Here is a 15,121-nt window from a genome sequence, read left to right as displayed (position 1 = left end):
GACGTTGCGGCTGAAGTGCGCGGTCATCTTCGGGATGTGGGTGGAGTGAAAGCCTGCAATATAAACAAAACATGCTGTTTTTCGTAATTTTAGGATTTAATATTATGTCGTCGCAGTATATTAAGAACGATTTTGAAGAAATTGTCCGCTCATACTTTACAGAAATGTCGTTCATTGTTCATGAACATTCAGTACTAACCATCATCGATCTCGTACGAATGAGGAACAGTCTTGGGAAAGAAGAACTGCAATTGTTTACGGAACTAACGATGAGTCAACACACAACTACTTGAACAATGCTAGGAAGTAAGAACTGCAGTTGTTTACGGAAACAACTAGGCATCAATACACTACTTCACATATGGCAATAACATTGTGAGTGATCAGCACCTTGTGAGATAGGTAGGCGCTACAAGCGAGGTAGTTCCAGATGTATCATTGTTCTGTCTCCAAACCAACAACAGTTATCTAGATTTCTCTGCAACGCTGTGATGGTTCCTCTAATTTTTTCCGTCGGAGCTAGACCCTGTCCACAATTACTTTAAGACTGTGAGAATTACGTGGGGGACCGTAACAGTAATGTCAAGTAAAACCCAGATCACATTCTTAATCCTAACTTTTATTCCTCTCACTCAGTTACGGTGTTCTGTGTACAGAGATATAACTGACATCAGTGTTATATGGAAGAGCTGTACTGTGTTTTCATTTCATATACTAAGTTTTCATTCCTGTAGTATTTTTTTGCTTAACTATATTTCCTGATGACGTGACCGAAATTAGGACACAGGCGGAATTGCTAAATTAAAATTATGTCATTACATTACGAGAACGAAATATTAAGAATAAAAGATTTTTTTCATCTCCTTCAACTGGAATCCTGTACACCTGTTTAACGTGGGATATGGAAGTTTGAAATACTGGTAATCTGGTAAAATCACTGACAACGGAATTGTTATAATATTTTTTACTGGAGTTCACTGTCGTAATTATTTTTGCAATGATGAGTGGTTTCGTTCTTTTTACATCAGTTTCAGGTTGTAGTCGGAGGTTAATCAATAGGTTTAACGTGAGTAACACATGCCCATAAGTGATTTAAGGACGCTGTGTAAGTACATGTGATTGATCTGCAACTATGTTTGATCTACAGCTGTTCCGATAGGAAATAGTCCTTGCATCACTGTGAAAAACACGTGCTATAAAAGAAATTTACCGCGAGTTAATTACGTGAAATATGTCACGAAATGTAAAACCTACACGAACAAAATCTAAGTTGGTACTCGCTCTGTTTTATTTAGAGCAACAGATTTTCGATTTGCAGTTAACATACTCATATTGTTGCGTACTTTTATCAGACTAGATGCTGTAGATAAAATAAATATTGACACTGATAATTCTCTCATTTCTTGAAACTTCCTGGCACAGTAAAACTGTGCGCCGGATCGAGACTGCAACCCGAGGCCTTTGCCTTTCACGGGCAGGAGCTCCACCGACTTCTTTTTGTTTTTCCTTCATTTTGATCGTCATTGTTCTCACATTTTGTCTGAACGAACGTGATGTACCATCTGTTAAAGTTGATTGTTGAATACTTCACTCACTTTCTTTATTTTACAGAACACGCTGAGCTACCGTGTAAGGTGTCAGGCAAATCCAACACCTTCCATGAAAACCCTGACATGATAAGCAAATCCAGTAGAATGTCACATAGCTCCGAATAAATCGTGACATTAAATTAACCAAAGTAATACGAGTAACGAGTGAGCAAATGGAATACCACAGACTGACACAAGAATGCCTAAATGCATGTCATACCTTCCCACCGTGAGACAGACGCAGTTCCGAGGGGAGAAACGAGAACAGAAGCCGAGAGCAGAACCGTGTTAAGCTGGAAGGCCCTACGATAAGGGACGGACGGACACCCATGTCGCCACGTCGCCAGCTAGGACCACACCACCCGCAAGTTTTTAGCGTGAGACTTTTTTGCGTCTCTGTTACGTTAGAACCACCCACGAGCCCATGTTAAAAGCTAGAGCCCTCCAGAAGAACAGTATAGATCTTACGATAACACAAAAAGGACCACACCACCCGCAAGTTTTAGCATAAGACTTTTTCGCTTCTCTGTTACGTTGCAAACTTTAAAAACATTGCCCCACCACGAAAAGTATAATGTTTCTCATTGGATAGACAGAATTTTTGTAGGCGCAGCTTAAGGTTAACATTCAGACCCTGACTGGTCAGATGAAAACACAGCCAGATAGTTTTTTTTAAACCAACTTCGGTAAATTGTAGTAAGGAGAAGTTAGAGAAGAGTTCCTTCCGAGAGGGCGAGCTGGACGGAGCTGCGCCGGCCGCCGTCCCCTGACGAACACCGTCAAGATAATGAACGCACGCGATGCCGCATTTTTGAGCGCATAAGGCTTCACTCAGAACTGCAGAAGTCTCATCTGTTACATCCCCTTTTTGCGTAATACTAATGTCGATCGTCAATTATAGCTCATGGTGTTCACATTTGCCACTTGAATTAAAAATCTGAAACGCGATGATTTTTCTGTTATATAGTTATCGAGAAGCCACATCAGCCACTGTAATTTACGACAAGTTAGATAAGTAATTAATATAATTGAGGGTCACTGTAGACTATTTTGATAGTTTTCTCTCTTGTGAAACTTAATTTAAACCTAGATTATAGATGTGATATGGCATAGGTCATCCTTCGATCCATTGTAGAACTTGGAAACCCAGTCAGGGAATATTAGTTCACATTTTTGTTGAACGCAGTTGGTTTTTACCATCCTGTATTAAAACATTTCCTTTTATCAATAGTGCAATTTATAAACGATATTTTGTGAGTAGAATAAAATTTCCAATGATAAAATTAACTGCTTTTTTGACGTTATTTTACCAGCTAACTGAAAATAGGAAAGCCTTGAACCCCTTCCACTAAATTTAGTTAGTATTAAGATTCTTTTACAGGGAGTGCAGTGGAGCTGACGCTGAAATCATTAAGTATTTGGTTAGATCATCGCTAGTCTCACTGAACTCTTCTGAATTCTGCATGTCATGTGTGGTCTGGCGTCTCCTTACCAGCAACAGGTCCCAGGTTCAAACTAGTCAATTCCCTAAAAAAACACGCTCAGAGCGTCGTTGCGCTAAAGTGGTAGGGAGACTCGATATAGAACAAACAGACACCACGCAGAATGTTTAGAACCGTGCCGGTAAAATGAAATTATCGTATTGGGTAAGCGAGCGCAGGGTGGAAGCCTTTTAATTTGAAACCTTTTTCGGTAACTTGCATAGCTGCGATGACGGCAGGATGATGAGGGCAACACAACACCCAGACCCCAAGCTAACCCGCTCGGCACCTGCCACCTGGCCGAGAATCTATCCCAGGCGTCCTGCATGGTAGTCAGCCGCACTGACCACTCGGCTACCGAGGCGGATCGTCTGATATCCAAGCACGATCCACTCACGACCCGTCCTCACAGCCTTGCTTCCGCCAGTACCACGTTTCCAACGTTCCAAAGTTCACAGAAGCTCTTTTGCGAAACTTGCAGGACTGGCACTCCTGGAAGTAAGGGTACTGCGGAGACATACCTTAGGCGGAGCCTGGGAGATGTTTCCAGAATGAATTTTCACTTGCGGAGCATTTGGGTAGCTCAACCGCTAGGGAACTTGTCCGCGAAAGTCAAAGGTCCCGAGTTCCAGTCTCGGTCCGGCACACACTTTTGATCCGCCAGGAGGTTTTGTGGTGTCACCGCCAGACACTACACTTGCTAGGTGGTAGCCTTTAAATCGGCAGCGGTCCGGTAATATACGTCGGACCCGCGTGTCGCCACTATCAGTGATTGCAGACCGAGCGCCGCCACACGGCAGGTCTAGAGAGACGTCCTAGCACTCGCCCCAGTTGTACAGCCGACTTTGCTAGCGATGGTTCACTGACAAATTACGCTCTCATTTGCCGAGACGATAGTTAGCATAGCTTTCAGCTACGTCATTTGCTACGACCTAGCAAGGCGCCATTATCAATTGCTATTTATCTTGTGATGCATAAACCTCCGACCGATGTTCACCAATTATGGATTAAAGTTAAGTATTCAAGGAGCTACGTGCGTTACTTGCTAGTCTCAATTACTTTACCTGTTCCAGACCTCACGCCAGCCTGCGTGAGTTTAAACGCGTGCCTTTCGGCTACCCGTCATTGTGGATTGGCTGTCTTGCCAGTCCACAACAGGTTTCATGTTAGTGCGCCCTTTGCTGCAGAGTGGAAATTTCATTCTGGCTCTTGTTTCTTCTATACTGTCGCCGAGCGTTACAATACTTTTTGTTTGTACGCAAATCTCAAGCAGTAATTTGAAAATTTTATTAAGACCACTTTGATAGTAAAGGTATTATAAGAAAATCGGTATGTCATACCGCAGCTGCCACACAACTACATTTGATACACAATAAAAGACATTATATCGAAAGTAAAGGTTATGAAATATAACTTGGTGCATCACACATTATCAAAATGAAGTTGTGTGGCAGCTGCGTTGCGAAATACCGATTTACGTGTAACATCTTTAAAACCCAACTACGTAATAACAGCTTTCAAGCACGATTTAAATTGGTTTTATGCTTTTAACTATTATCGTGTATTATACATTACGTTCAATCATCGCACGTGAAACACAAAATTTATCTTTTTTTTTTAATGCGTATTGTAGCAACGGTCTGACAACCGTGGTAACACTGGTTCCCGTCAGATCACCGAAGTTAATCTAGCACTTGAATGGATCACCGTCTGGGTCAGCCAAGTGTTGTTGGCAAGCAGGGTACACTCAACCCGTGTAGGGCCAATTAAGGAGCCACTTGATTCAGAAGTTGTGGCACCGGCCACGAAAACTGACAACGACCGGAAGAGCGGTGTGCAGACCACGTGTCCCTCCGTACAAGCATCCGGTGACGCCTAAGGCCTGAGGATGACACGGCTCCGGTCGGTACCGTTGGGCCTTCGAGACCTATACAGACGGTGTTTGTTTTATACAGGGTGGTCCATTGATAGTGACCGGGCCAAATACCTCACGAAATAAACATCAAACGAAAAAACTACAAAGAACGAAACTTGTCTAGCTTGAAGGGGGAAACTAGATGGCCCGCTAGACGCCACTGCCATTGGTCAAATTGATATCAACTGCGTTTTTTAAAATAGGAACCTCCATTTTTATTACATATTCGTGTAGTACGTAAAGAAATATGAATGTTTTAGTTGGACCACTTTTTACGCTTTGTAACAGATGGCGCTGTAATAGTCACAAACGTGTAAGTACGTGGTATCACGTAACATTCCGCCAGTGCGGACGGTATTTGCTTCGTGATACATTAAACGCGTTAAAATGGACCGTTTACCAACTGCAGAAAAGCTCAATATCGTGTTGAAGTATGGCTATTGTGATCAAAATATCCAACGGGCGTGTGCTATGTATGCTGCTCGGTATCCTGGACGACATCATACAAGTGTCGGTACCGTTCGCCGGATAGTTACGTTATTTAAGGAAACAGGAAGTGTTCAGCCACATGTGAAACGTCAACCACGACCTGCAACAAATAATGATGCCCAAGTAGGTGTTTTAGCTGCTGTCGCGGCTAATCCGCACATCAGTAGTAGACTAATAGGGCGAGAATCGGGAATCTCAAAAACTTCGGTGTTGACAATGCTACATCAGAATCGATTGCACTCGTACCATATTTCTATGCACAAGGAATTGCATGGCGACGACTTTGACCGTCGTGTACAGTTCTGTCACTGGGCACAAGAGAAATAGCTGGACGATGGCAGATTTTTTGCACGCATTCTATTTAGCGACGAAGCGTCATTCACCAACAGCGGTAACGTAAACCGCCATAATATGCACTATTGGGCAACGGAAAATCCACGATAGCTGCGACAAGTGGAACATCGGCGACCTTGGCGAGTTACTGTATGGTGCGGCATTATGAGAGGAAAGATAATTGGCCCTCATTTTATCGATGACAATCTAAATGGTGCAATGTGTGCTGATTTCCTACGTAATGTTCTACCGATGTTACTACAAGATGTTCACTCCATGACAGAATGGCGATGTACTTCCAACATGATGGATGTCCGGCACGTAGCTCGTGTGCGGTTGAAGCGGTGTTGAATAGCATATTTCATGACAGATGGATTGGTCGTCGGAGCTCCATACCATGGCCCGCACGTTCACCGGATCTGACGTCCCCGGATTTCTTTCTGTGGGGAAAGTTGAAGGATATTTACTACCGTGATCCACCGACAACGCCTGACAACATGCGTCAGCGCATTGTCAATGCATGTGCGAACATTACGGAAGGCGAACTACTCGCTGTTGAGAGGAATGTCGTTACATGTATTGCCAAATGCAATGAGGTTGACGGACATCATTTTGAGCATTTATTGCATTAATGTGATATTTACAGGTAATCAAGCTGTAACAGCATGCCTTCTCAGAAATGATAAGTTCACAAAGGTACATGTATCACATTGGAACAACCGAAATAAAATGTTCAAACGTACCTACGTTCTGTATTTTAATTTAAAAAACTTACCTGTTACCAACTGTTCGTCTAAAATTGTGAGCCATATGTTTGTGACTATTACAGCGCCATCTATCACAAAGCGAAAAAAGTGGTCCACCTAAAACATTCATATTTCGTTACGTACTACACGAATATGTAATAAAAAATGGAGGTTCCTATTTAAAAAAACGCAGATGATATCAGTTTGACCTATGGCAGCGCCATCTAGCGGGCCAACCATAGCGTCATCCGATTTCCCCCTTCAAGCTAGACAAGTTTCGTTCTTTGTAGTTTTTTCCTTTGACGCTTTCGTGAGATATTTGGCCCGGTCACGATCAATGGACCAGCCTAAGCTAACAGGTTGTGGGGCTTGTGATGTTACTTCAGTGGTTACAAAATCGGTCAAAATTTACAAATAACTTGGCAATATGAGACCTCCTCTCAGTATGACATTTCACTCGCTCTGGCTTGGATGCACGCACTGACTCGGTTGTTGATATCCTGGGTATGGGCACTTCGATGGCGTTGCATCCGAACTGATCCCAAACGTTCTTTTAGGACAGATCTAAGGTTCGTTCAGGCCATGGTAACTCTTCAACATCAAGCAGACAGTTCGTAGAGAGATGTGCCATTTGTGGACAAGCATTGTCCTGTTAAAAAATGGCACTACAATACTTACATGAGACGTAACAAGTTAGGAGGCAGGACGTGCAAGACGTTCTGCTGTGCCATCAGAGTTGGCTCAGTCTTTACCTTCCGTGACCTGAAGTCATGCTCGTTGGCTTCCCACACCGTGACACCAGCAGTAACATCGCTGTGGCTCCCCAAAACACTGGGTAACCATCATCAGATATAATGCAGAAACGCAATTTATTGGTGAGCACAATGCGATCCCATTTATCAGCTGTCCTTGCTTCCCAGTTACAGCACCACTCCAAACGCAAACCGTTTGTGTTGTGGTGCTAAGGGCAGCCTATGCATGGGGCGGTATTTCCTTAGACTGCTGCTGGTCTCCTCCCAATGATGCGGGATGTCATAGAATATTGCAGGGACGCTGCTACTTGTTCCCGTATGGCAGGTGGAAATATGAATTGGTTACGATGCATTTGGTGCACAATATGGCGATTCAGTCTTGTGTTGGTCATACGTCGTTGACCAGAACCTTGACGAGGAGTATGTCGGCTCTCTCGTTTCCCATGCAACTCATCATCGCTGCACTGTCAGATCTAAATGCTCCATAAATCTGGTTGTTTCATCTTTGAATCATCTCGTCGCATAGATGCCTACAATGAGGCCTCATTCAAACTCTGCCATCTGTTGACAGCACTGGCTCCCAAGAATACGTGGTAACTCTGTGCCCTTCAGAGTGATCACTCAACACCTAACACTGTTCACGCCGCTTGTATACTCTACAACATTAAATATGAGAACACTAATGCCGTTCTACCTATCACAGAGAGCTCCAGCTCCAGTCTGTAGCATACCAGCTGATATTATATACGTGTATGGAGTTACATAAACACAGACCCATGCATTCTGGCTGATTCGTTTGTCAGGCATTATACACTGAAGAGCTGAAATATATCGTATAGGTCCCCCGCAAGCAAGCAGAAATCTCTCTTCAGTGCCTCATGAAGTAAAGACATGTGAAACTTGATGGCGATGCATCCGATGGATTGGGATGTAAAGCTTAGCAGTCCCACTGGTCCTGTTTAAGAGGAGTAGCGTAAGTGTTTCACCTCTCCATTTTTCACCATCATCATGCGACACAAGCATAAATACTGCGCTATACATTCGTCCATTACTCACCTACACTCCACAACTACACAAACGACACAACTCTCACATATCTGCACAGAAGAAAAAACCGTTTCCGGCAAGAGCTGAACCCACCCAGTGGGTTACCACAGGCAACAATGTCATAATACATTTCCTTTTTTGCTGCAAGCTTTAACTTGAGAAGTTGTAATTAGACTTTCTTGGGGTAGTTTTCGTTTATTTTCCACTATCTGTCAAGTGCAGTTTTCTTCAACATCTTCCAGGGGTGAAATAGACCTGTGACCATTCGTGCTGCCCCTTTTCTTATTATTTTTTTTTTTTTACACGTCCAATATCCAATTCTACCATTTGTGGTATGGATCCCATACAATTGAGTAATATTCTAGGATGGACGAGTTTTTTGTAAGTGATCTCCTTCGTAGACTTGTTACATATCCATTGCATTCTACCAATGAACTGCAGTCTGCCAACTGCTTCGACTGAACCTGTGTGATGGCTACAATTCGTATCCCTACAAACTGTCAAGCATAGGTATTAATAGAAGAGATAGAGAATATCCAACAAAGAGCGGCGTGTTTTGTCATAGGGTCCTTTAGCAGCCAGGATAGCGTTAAGGGGATGCTCCGTTAACTCCAGCGGCAGACGCTTCAAGAGATGCGTTGTGCATCACGGACATGTTTACTGCTGAAATTTCAAGAGCTTGTGTGCCATGAAAAGCCGGGAAACATTTTAGTTCCTCCAACGTTTGTCCCACGAAATGATCACGATAAGAATTTTAGAGAAATTACGTATCATATGGTGCCTTACTGACTAATATTATTACAACAGGTGTAATACGTATACACTAGATTCCTTGTTCATTTCTCCATATTTAGTTGATTAGACTTCGGGAACTTATGAACTAATAACCAGCATAGGCAGAGCGAGAGCAGATGATATAATTTTCAGTGAAATCGCACTGGTCACTTAGCGAATAGGTGACGTGAAACTGTGTGTTTTAATTTCTCATTGCCTGAGAGGAACCATGCGATTTAAGAAAACGAAACGAATCCTAGCACTAGATTGATCGAGAACATTTTGGTGTTGGGAAGCTCCAAGAATTGAATAGCAAGGTGGGGGCGGTCGAATGGCCGTGTCGGACTCAAATGGACGCAATTAAAACGCGGTTGTCATACAGATTAGAATAATTACCCACCGACGACGAGTATATATTAACGATTATAAGATTGCAACTGTTTAACCCAAGTGATGGGTTACTGCGTCCTGTGAGACGAACGTTTTCAGTGGCGTACACTTGGATTAGTTTCCAGCAATAAACATGTGGCATCCCAATAGTTATTTGGTGGCGTTATTCAACCAAGAATATTTAGTTCCTTGCCAGGTTCCTATTGGTACGAATTCTTACAACTTGTAGCACTGTCGGCGCGATGAGCCAGCAGCCTGCGCTATCTATGGAGGGACGAGAATCTGCAAAATATTGTAGGTAGGAGCTTAAATAGAGGCACTGAGTGCTTGTAACAGATTTGCTCACTTACAAACAGTAGTCTCGCTATACTGTCAGTGTGGCGCAAATAGACACAGTAGCTCGTTTCACAAACGTAAGGTGAGGGCTGCACGCGCCATTCGTGAATGGAACAGGAAAGCCTGCTCAGATAGTGGGACCAGAAGTACCGTCCACCACACACTGTCAGGTCGTTTGCGAACTATGGATGCAGAAATAGATTTGTACGAGATGACCGATTGCTCAATAATGTTCAATTCGGGGAAGTTTGGTGACTAGCGGAAGCGTTTAAACTCATAGGAGTGTTCCTGGAGCCAGTCTGTAGCAATTCCGGACGTTTCGGGTGTCGCATTGTCCTGCTGAAATTTCCCAAGTCCTTCGGAACGAACAATGGACATGAATGGATGCAGATTATCGGACAGGATGCTTACGTACGTGTCACATGTCAAAGTCGTATGTAGGCGTATCAAGGGTACCATATCACTCGAACTGCACATGCCCCACACTATTACAGAGCCTCCACCAGCTTGAACAGTCCCCTGCTGTCATGCAGGGTCCATGGATTCAGTCCATGGATTCATGAGGTTGTCTCCATACCCGTACACCTCCGACCGCACGATAGAATTTCAAACGAGACTCGTCCGACCAGGCAACATGTTTCCAGTCGTCAATAGTCCAATATCGGTGTTGACGGGCCCAATAGAGTCGTAAATCTTTATGCCGTGCACTCATCAAGGGTACACGAGTGGACGTACGGCTCCAAAAGCTCATGTCGATGATGTTTCGTTGAATGGTTCGCACGCTGACACATGTTGATGGCCCAGCTTTGAAATCTGCAGCATTTTGCAGAAGTGTTGCACTTCTATCACGCCGAACGATTCTCTTCAGTCGTCGTTGGCCCCGTTCTTGCAGGAGTTTTTCCCGGCGCAGCGATGTCAGAGTTTTGATGTTTTACCGGATTCCTGATATTCACGGTACACTCGTGATATGCTCGTAAGGGGAAAATCCCCACTTCATCACTACTTCGGAGATGCTGTGTCCCATCGCTCGTGCGCCGACTATACCACCATGTTCAAAATCATTTACATCTTGATAACCTGCCATTGTAGCAGCAGTAACCGATCTAAAAACCGTTGCAGATGCTTGTTTTATACAGGCGTGGCTGACCGCAGCGCCGTATTCTGTCTGTTTACATATTTCTGGATTTGAATACGCATACCTATACCAGTTTTTTGGGCGCTTGAGTGTAGAGTAATACGTTTTTTTCGTTTTGGAAAGTGTATAACTTTATTATTATATAGATTTAAACAAGTAGCCAGTCTTTGCACCAATTTGACATCTTAACAATATGCGACCATATCTGTGCCACTTTCTTCAGACAGTGCTTCTTTATAGATAACTGCATCATCTGCAAACGTCTGTTACTATTAATATCGTCTGCGTGCTCATTAGAATTCAACATGAACAGAAAGTGACACAACACACTTTCTTGGATACACTTGAAGTTTTGGTCGTTCGGTAAGGGAGTATGTGTATAAATGATCTGGCGGATTGTGTCGCAAATTCTGTGATGGCGTCCGCAGATGTTGTGGAATGAGGAGAAGGCACTTAACGTCATATACTATCAGCTAGTCGATTTGTAGACGGTAATTTACTTGCTGTCTGAGAATGCGTTGTAATACCACAGAGAAATGTGCACGGGTATGTTACCTCCTTGTATGGACTGTACGTCCAGGTCCTAAAATCAAAATATTCAGGCTAAAAGCAGGAAACCCAGCAGAGGACTGGCTCTTGGTAGAGGGACTGTCAGTCGATCCGCAACAACACTGCGCTTTCCACAAAGGGAGAAAGCCTATTAGCTTTTGATTAGATGGTTGGTGAGAATGGAAATTTGTGGTAAGATCTTATGAGAGCAAACTGCTGAGGTCATCGGTCCCTAAGCTTACGCATTACTTAATCTGACTTAAACTAACTTACGCTAAGGGCAACACACACTACCATGCCCGAGGGAGGACTCGAACCTCCGACGGACCGAACCGTGAAAAGGCGCCCCAGACCGCGCGGCTACCCCGCGCGGCAGATGATTGGTAACCAATCGTTGGAAATACCAACTAGCGTGAGATATTCGGGGGTATGCATCCACAGGCACCCAGAGTGGAATGATCGTGTAAAACTAGATTGAGTGTTGGTGGGTATTAAACTGACATTCATTGGAAGAACCCTTAGAAAACTTAACGGACTCCAAAAGAGACAGGATATAAAACGACTACTCGGCCAATTTTTGAATACTGATTACGTGCTTGGGGTTGGCAGTAAGGATAAAGACGACAGTGATCCTTAAATGAGCAGTGAGTGCATTCCAGCATCGATTTGTTGACAAGTGCTAAAGGGAAGTTATTCCACTGGCAGAAGCTACAAGAAAGTGCAACCTAGGTAAGTCTGGTGGTAAAATTGTCAGAACCTGTATTGCAAGAAGAGACACGTAACATAATTCCATCCAAATACTTCTCAACAAATGATGTTTATGAACGTGAAATTAGAGAATTTCGATCTCACCAGAAGGTACTGACATTTGGCATTACATTGGAAAGGTGTGGCACATGAAGTTACAAATTGCACCACACACCACGAGGTGAGTTTGAGAGTGTATTGTCCCATGATTGTCTTGGAGTATATCTGTTCTTACTTCTTGACTCTAGCCTGGTACTTTATTGTCAGATATCCTTTCCAGCCCCCCCCATGAACCATGGACCTTGCCGTTGGTGGGGAGGCTTGCGTGCCTCAGCGATACAGATAGCCGTACCGTAGGTGCAACCACAACGGAGGGGTATCTGTTGAGAGGCCAGACAAACGTGTGGTTCCTGAAGAGGGGCAGCAGCCTTTTCAGTAGTTGCAAGGGCAACAGTCTGGATGATTGACTGATCTGGCCTTGTAACAATAACCAAAACGGCCTTGCTGTGCTGGTACCGCGAACGGCTGAAAGCAAGGGGAAACTACAGCCGTAATTTTTCCCGAGGGCATGCAGCTTTACTGTATGATTACATGATGATGGCGTCCTCTTGGGTAAAATATTCCGGAGGTAAAATAGTCCCCCATTCGGATCTCCGGGCGGGGACTACTCAAGAGGATGTCGTTATCAGGAGAAAGAAAACTGGCGTTCTACGGATCGGAGCGTGGAATGTCAGATCCCTTAATCGGGCAGGTAGGTTAGAAAATTTAAAAAGGGAAATGGATAGGTTGAAGTTAGATATAGTGGGAACTAGTGAAGTTCGGTGGCAGGAGGAACAAGACTTCTGGTCAGGTGACTACAGGGTTATAAACACAAAATCAAATAGGGGTAATGCAGGAGTAGGTTTAATAATGAATAGGAAAATAGGAATGTGGGTAAACTACTACAAACAGCATAGTGAACGCATTATTGTGGCCAAGATAGATACGAAGCCTACACCTACTACAGTAGTACAAGTTTATATGCCGACTAGCTCTGCAGATGACGAAGAAATTGAAGAAATGTATGATGAAATAAAAGAAATTATTCAGATTGTGAAGGGAGACGAAAATTTAATAGTCATGGGTGACTGGAATTCAAGTGTAGGAAAAGGGAGAGAAGGAAACATAGTAGGTGAATATGGATTGGCGGACAGAAATGAAAGAGGAAGCCGCCTGGTAGAATTTTGCACAGAGCACAACATAATCATAACTAACACTTGGTTTAAGAATCATGAAAGAAGGTTGTATACATGGAAGAACCCTGGAGATACTAAAAGGTATCAGATAGATTATATAATGGTAAGACAGAGATTTAGGAACCAGGTTTTAAATTGTAAGACATTTCCAGGGGCAGATGTGGACTCTGACCACAATCTATTGGTTATGACCTGTAGATTAAAACTGAAGAAACTGCAAAAAGGTGGGAATTTAAGGAGATGGGACCTGGATAAACTAAAAGAACCAGAGGTTGTACAGAGATTCAGGGAGAGCATAAAGGAGCAATTGACAGGAATGGGGGAAAGAAATACAGTAGAAGAAGAATGGGTAGCTTTGAGGCATGAAATAGTGAAGGCAGCAGAGGATCAAGTAGGTAAAAAGACGAGGGCTAGTAGAAATCCTTGGGTAACAGAAGAAATATTGAATTTAATGGATGAAAGGAGAAAATATAAAAATGCAATTAATGAAGCGGGCAAAAAGGAATACAAACGTCTCAAAAATGAGATCGACAGGAAGTGCAAAATGGCTAAGCAGGGATGGCTAGAGGACAAATGTAAGGATGTAGAGGCCTATCTCACTAGGGGTAAGATAGATACCGCCTACAGGAAAATTAAAGAGACCTTTGGAGATAAGAGAACGACATGTATGAATATCAAGAGCTCAGATGGAAACCCAGTTCTAAGCAAAGAAGGGAAAGCAGAAAGGTGGAAGGAGTATATAGAGGGTCTATACAAGGGCGATGTACTTGAGGACAATACTATGGAAATGGAAGAGGATGTAGATGAAGATGAAATGGGAGATACGATACTGCGTGAAGAGTTTGACAGAGCACTGAAAGACCTGAGTCGAAACAAGGCCCCCGGAGTAGACAATATTCCATTGGAACTACTGACGGCCGTGGGAGAGCCAGTCCTGACAAAACTCTACCATCTGGTAAGCAAGATGTATGAAACAGGCGAAATACCCTCAGACTTCAAGAAGAATGTAATAATTCCAATCCCAAAGAAAGCAGGTGTTGACAGATGTGAAAATTACCGAACTATCAGCTTAATAAGTCACAGCTGCAAAATACTAACACGAATTCTTTACAGACGAATGGAAAAACTAGTAGAAGCCAACCTCGGGGAAGATCAGTTTGGATTCCGTAGAAACACTGGAACACGTGAGGCAATACTGACCTTACGACTTATCTTAGAAGAAAGATTAAGGAAAGGCAAACCTACGTTTCTAGCATTTGTAGACTTAGAGAAAGCTTTTGACAATGTTGACTGGAATACTCTCTTTCAAATTCTAAAGGTGGCAGGGGTAAAATACAGGGAGCGAAAGGCTATTTACAATTTGTACAGAAACCAGATGGCAGTTATAAGAGTCGAGGGACATGAAAGGGAAGCAGTGGTTGGGAAGGGAGTAAGACAGGGTTGTAGCCTCTCCCCGATGTTGTTCAATCTGTATATTGAGCAAGCAGTAAAGGAAACAAAAGAAAAATTTGGAGTAGGTATTAAAATTCATGGAGAAGAAATAAAAACTTTGAGGTTCGCCGATGACATTGTAATTCTGTCAGAGACAGCAAAGGACTTGGAA

This window comes from Schistocerca piceifrons, chromosome 6 (genome assembly GCF_021461385.2).
Source record: "Schistocerca piceifrons isolate TAMUIC-IGC-003096 chromosome 6, iqSchPice1.1, whole genome shotgun sequence".
In the NCBI taxonomy this organism is placed as follows: Eukaryota; Metazoa; Arthropoda; class Insecta; order Orthoptera; family Acrididae; genus Schistocerca; species Schistocerca piceifrons.
Note: the sequence above shows the minus strand (reverse complement) of the source record.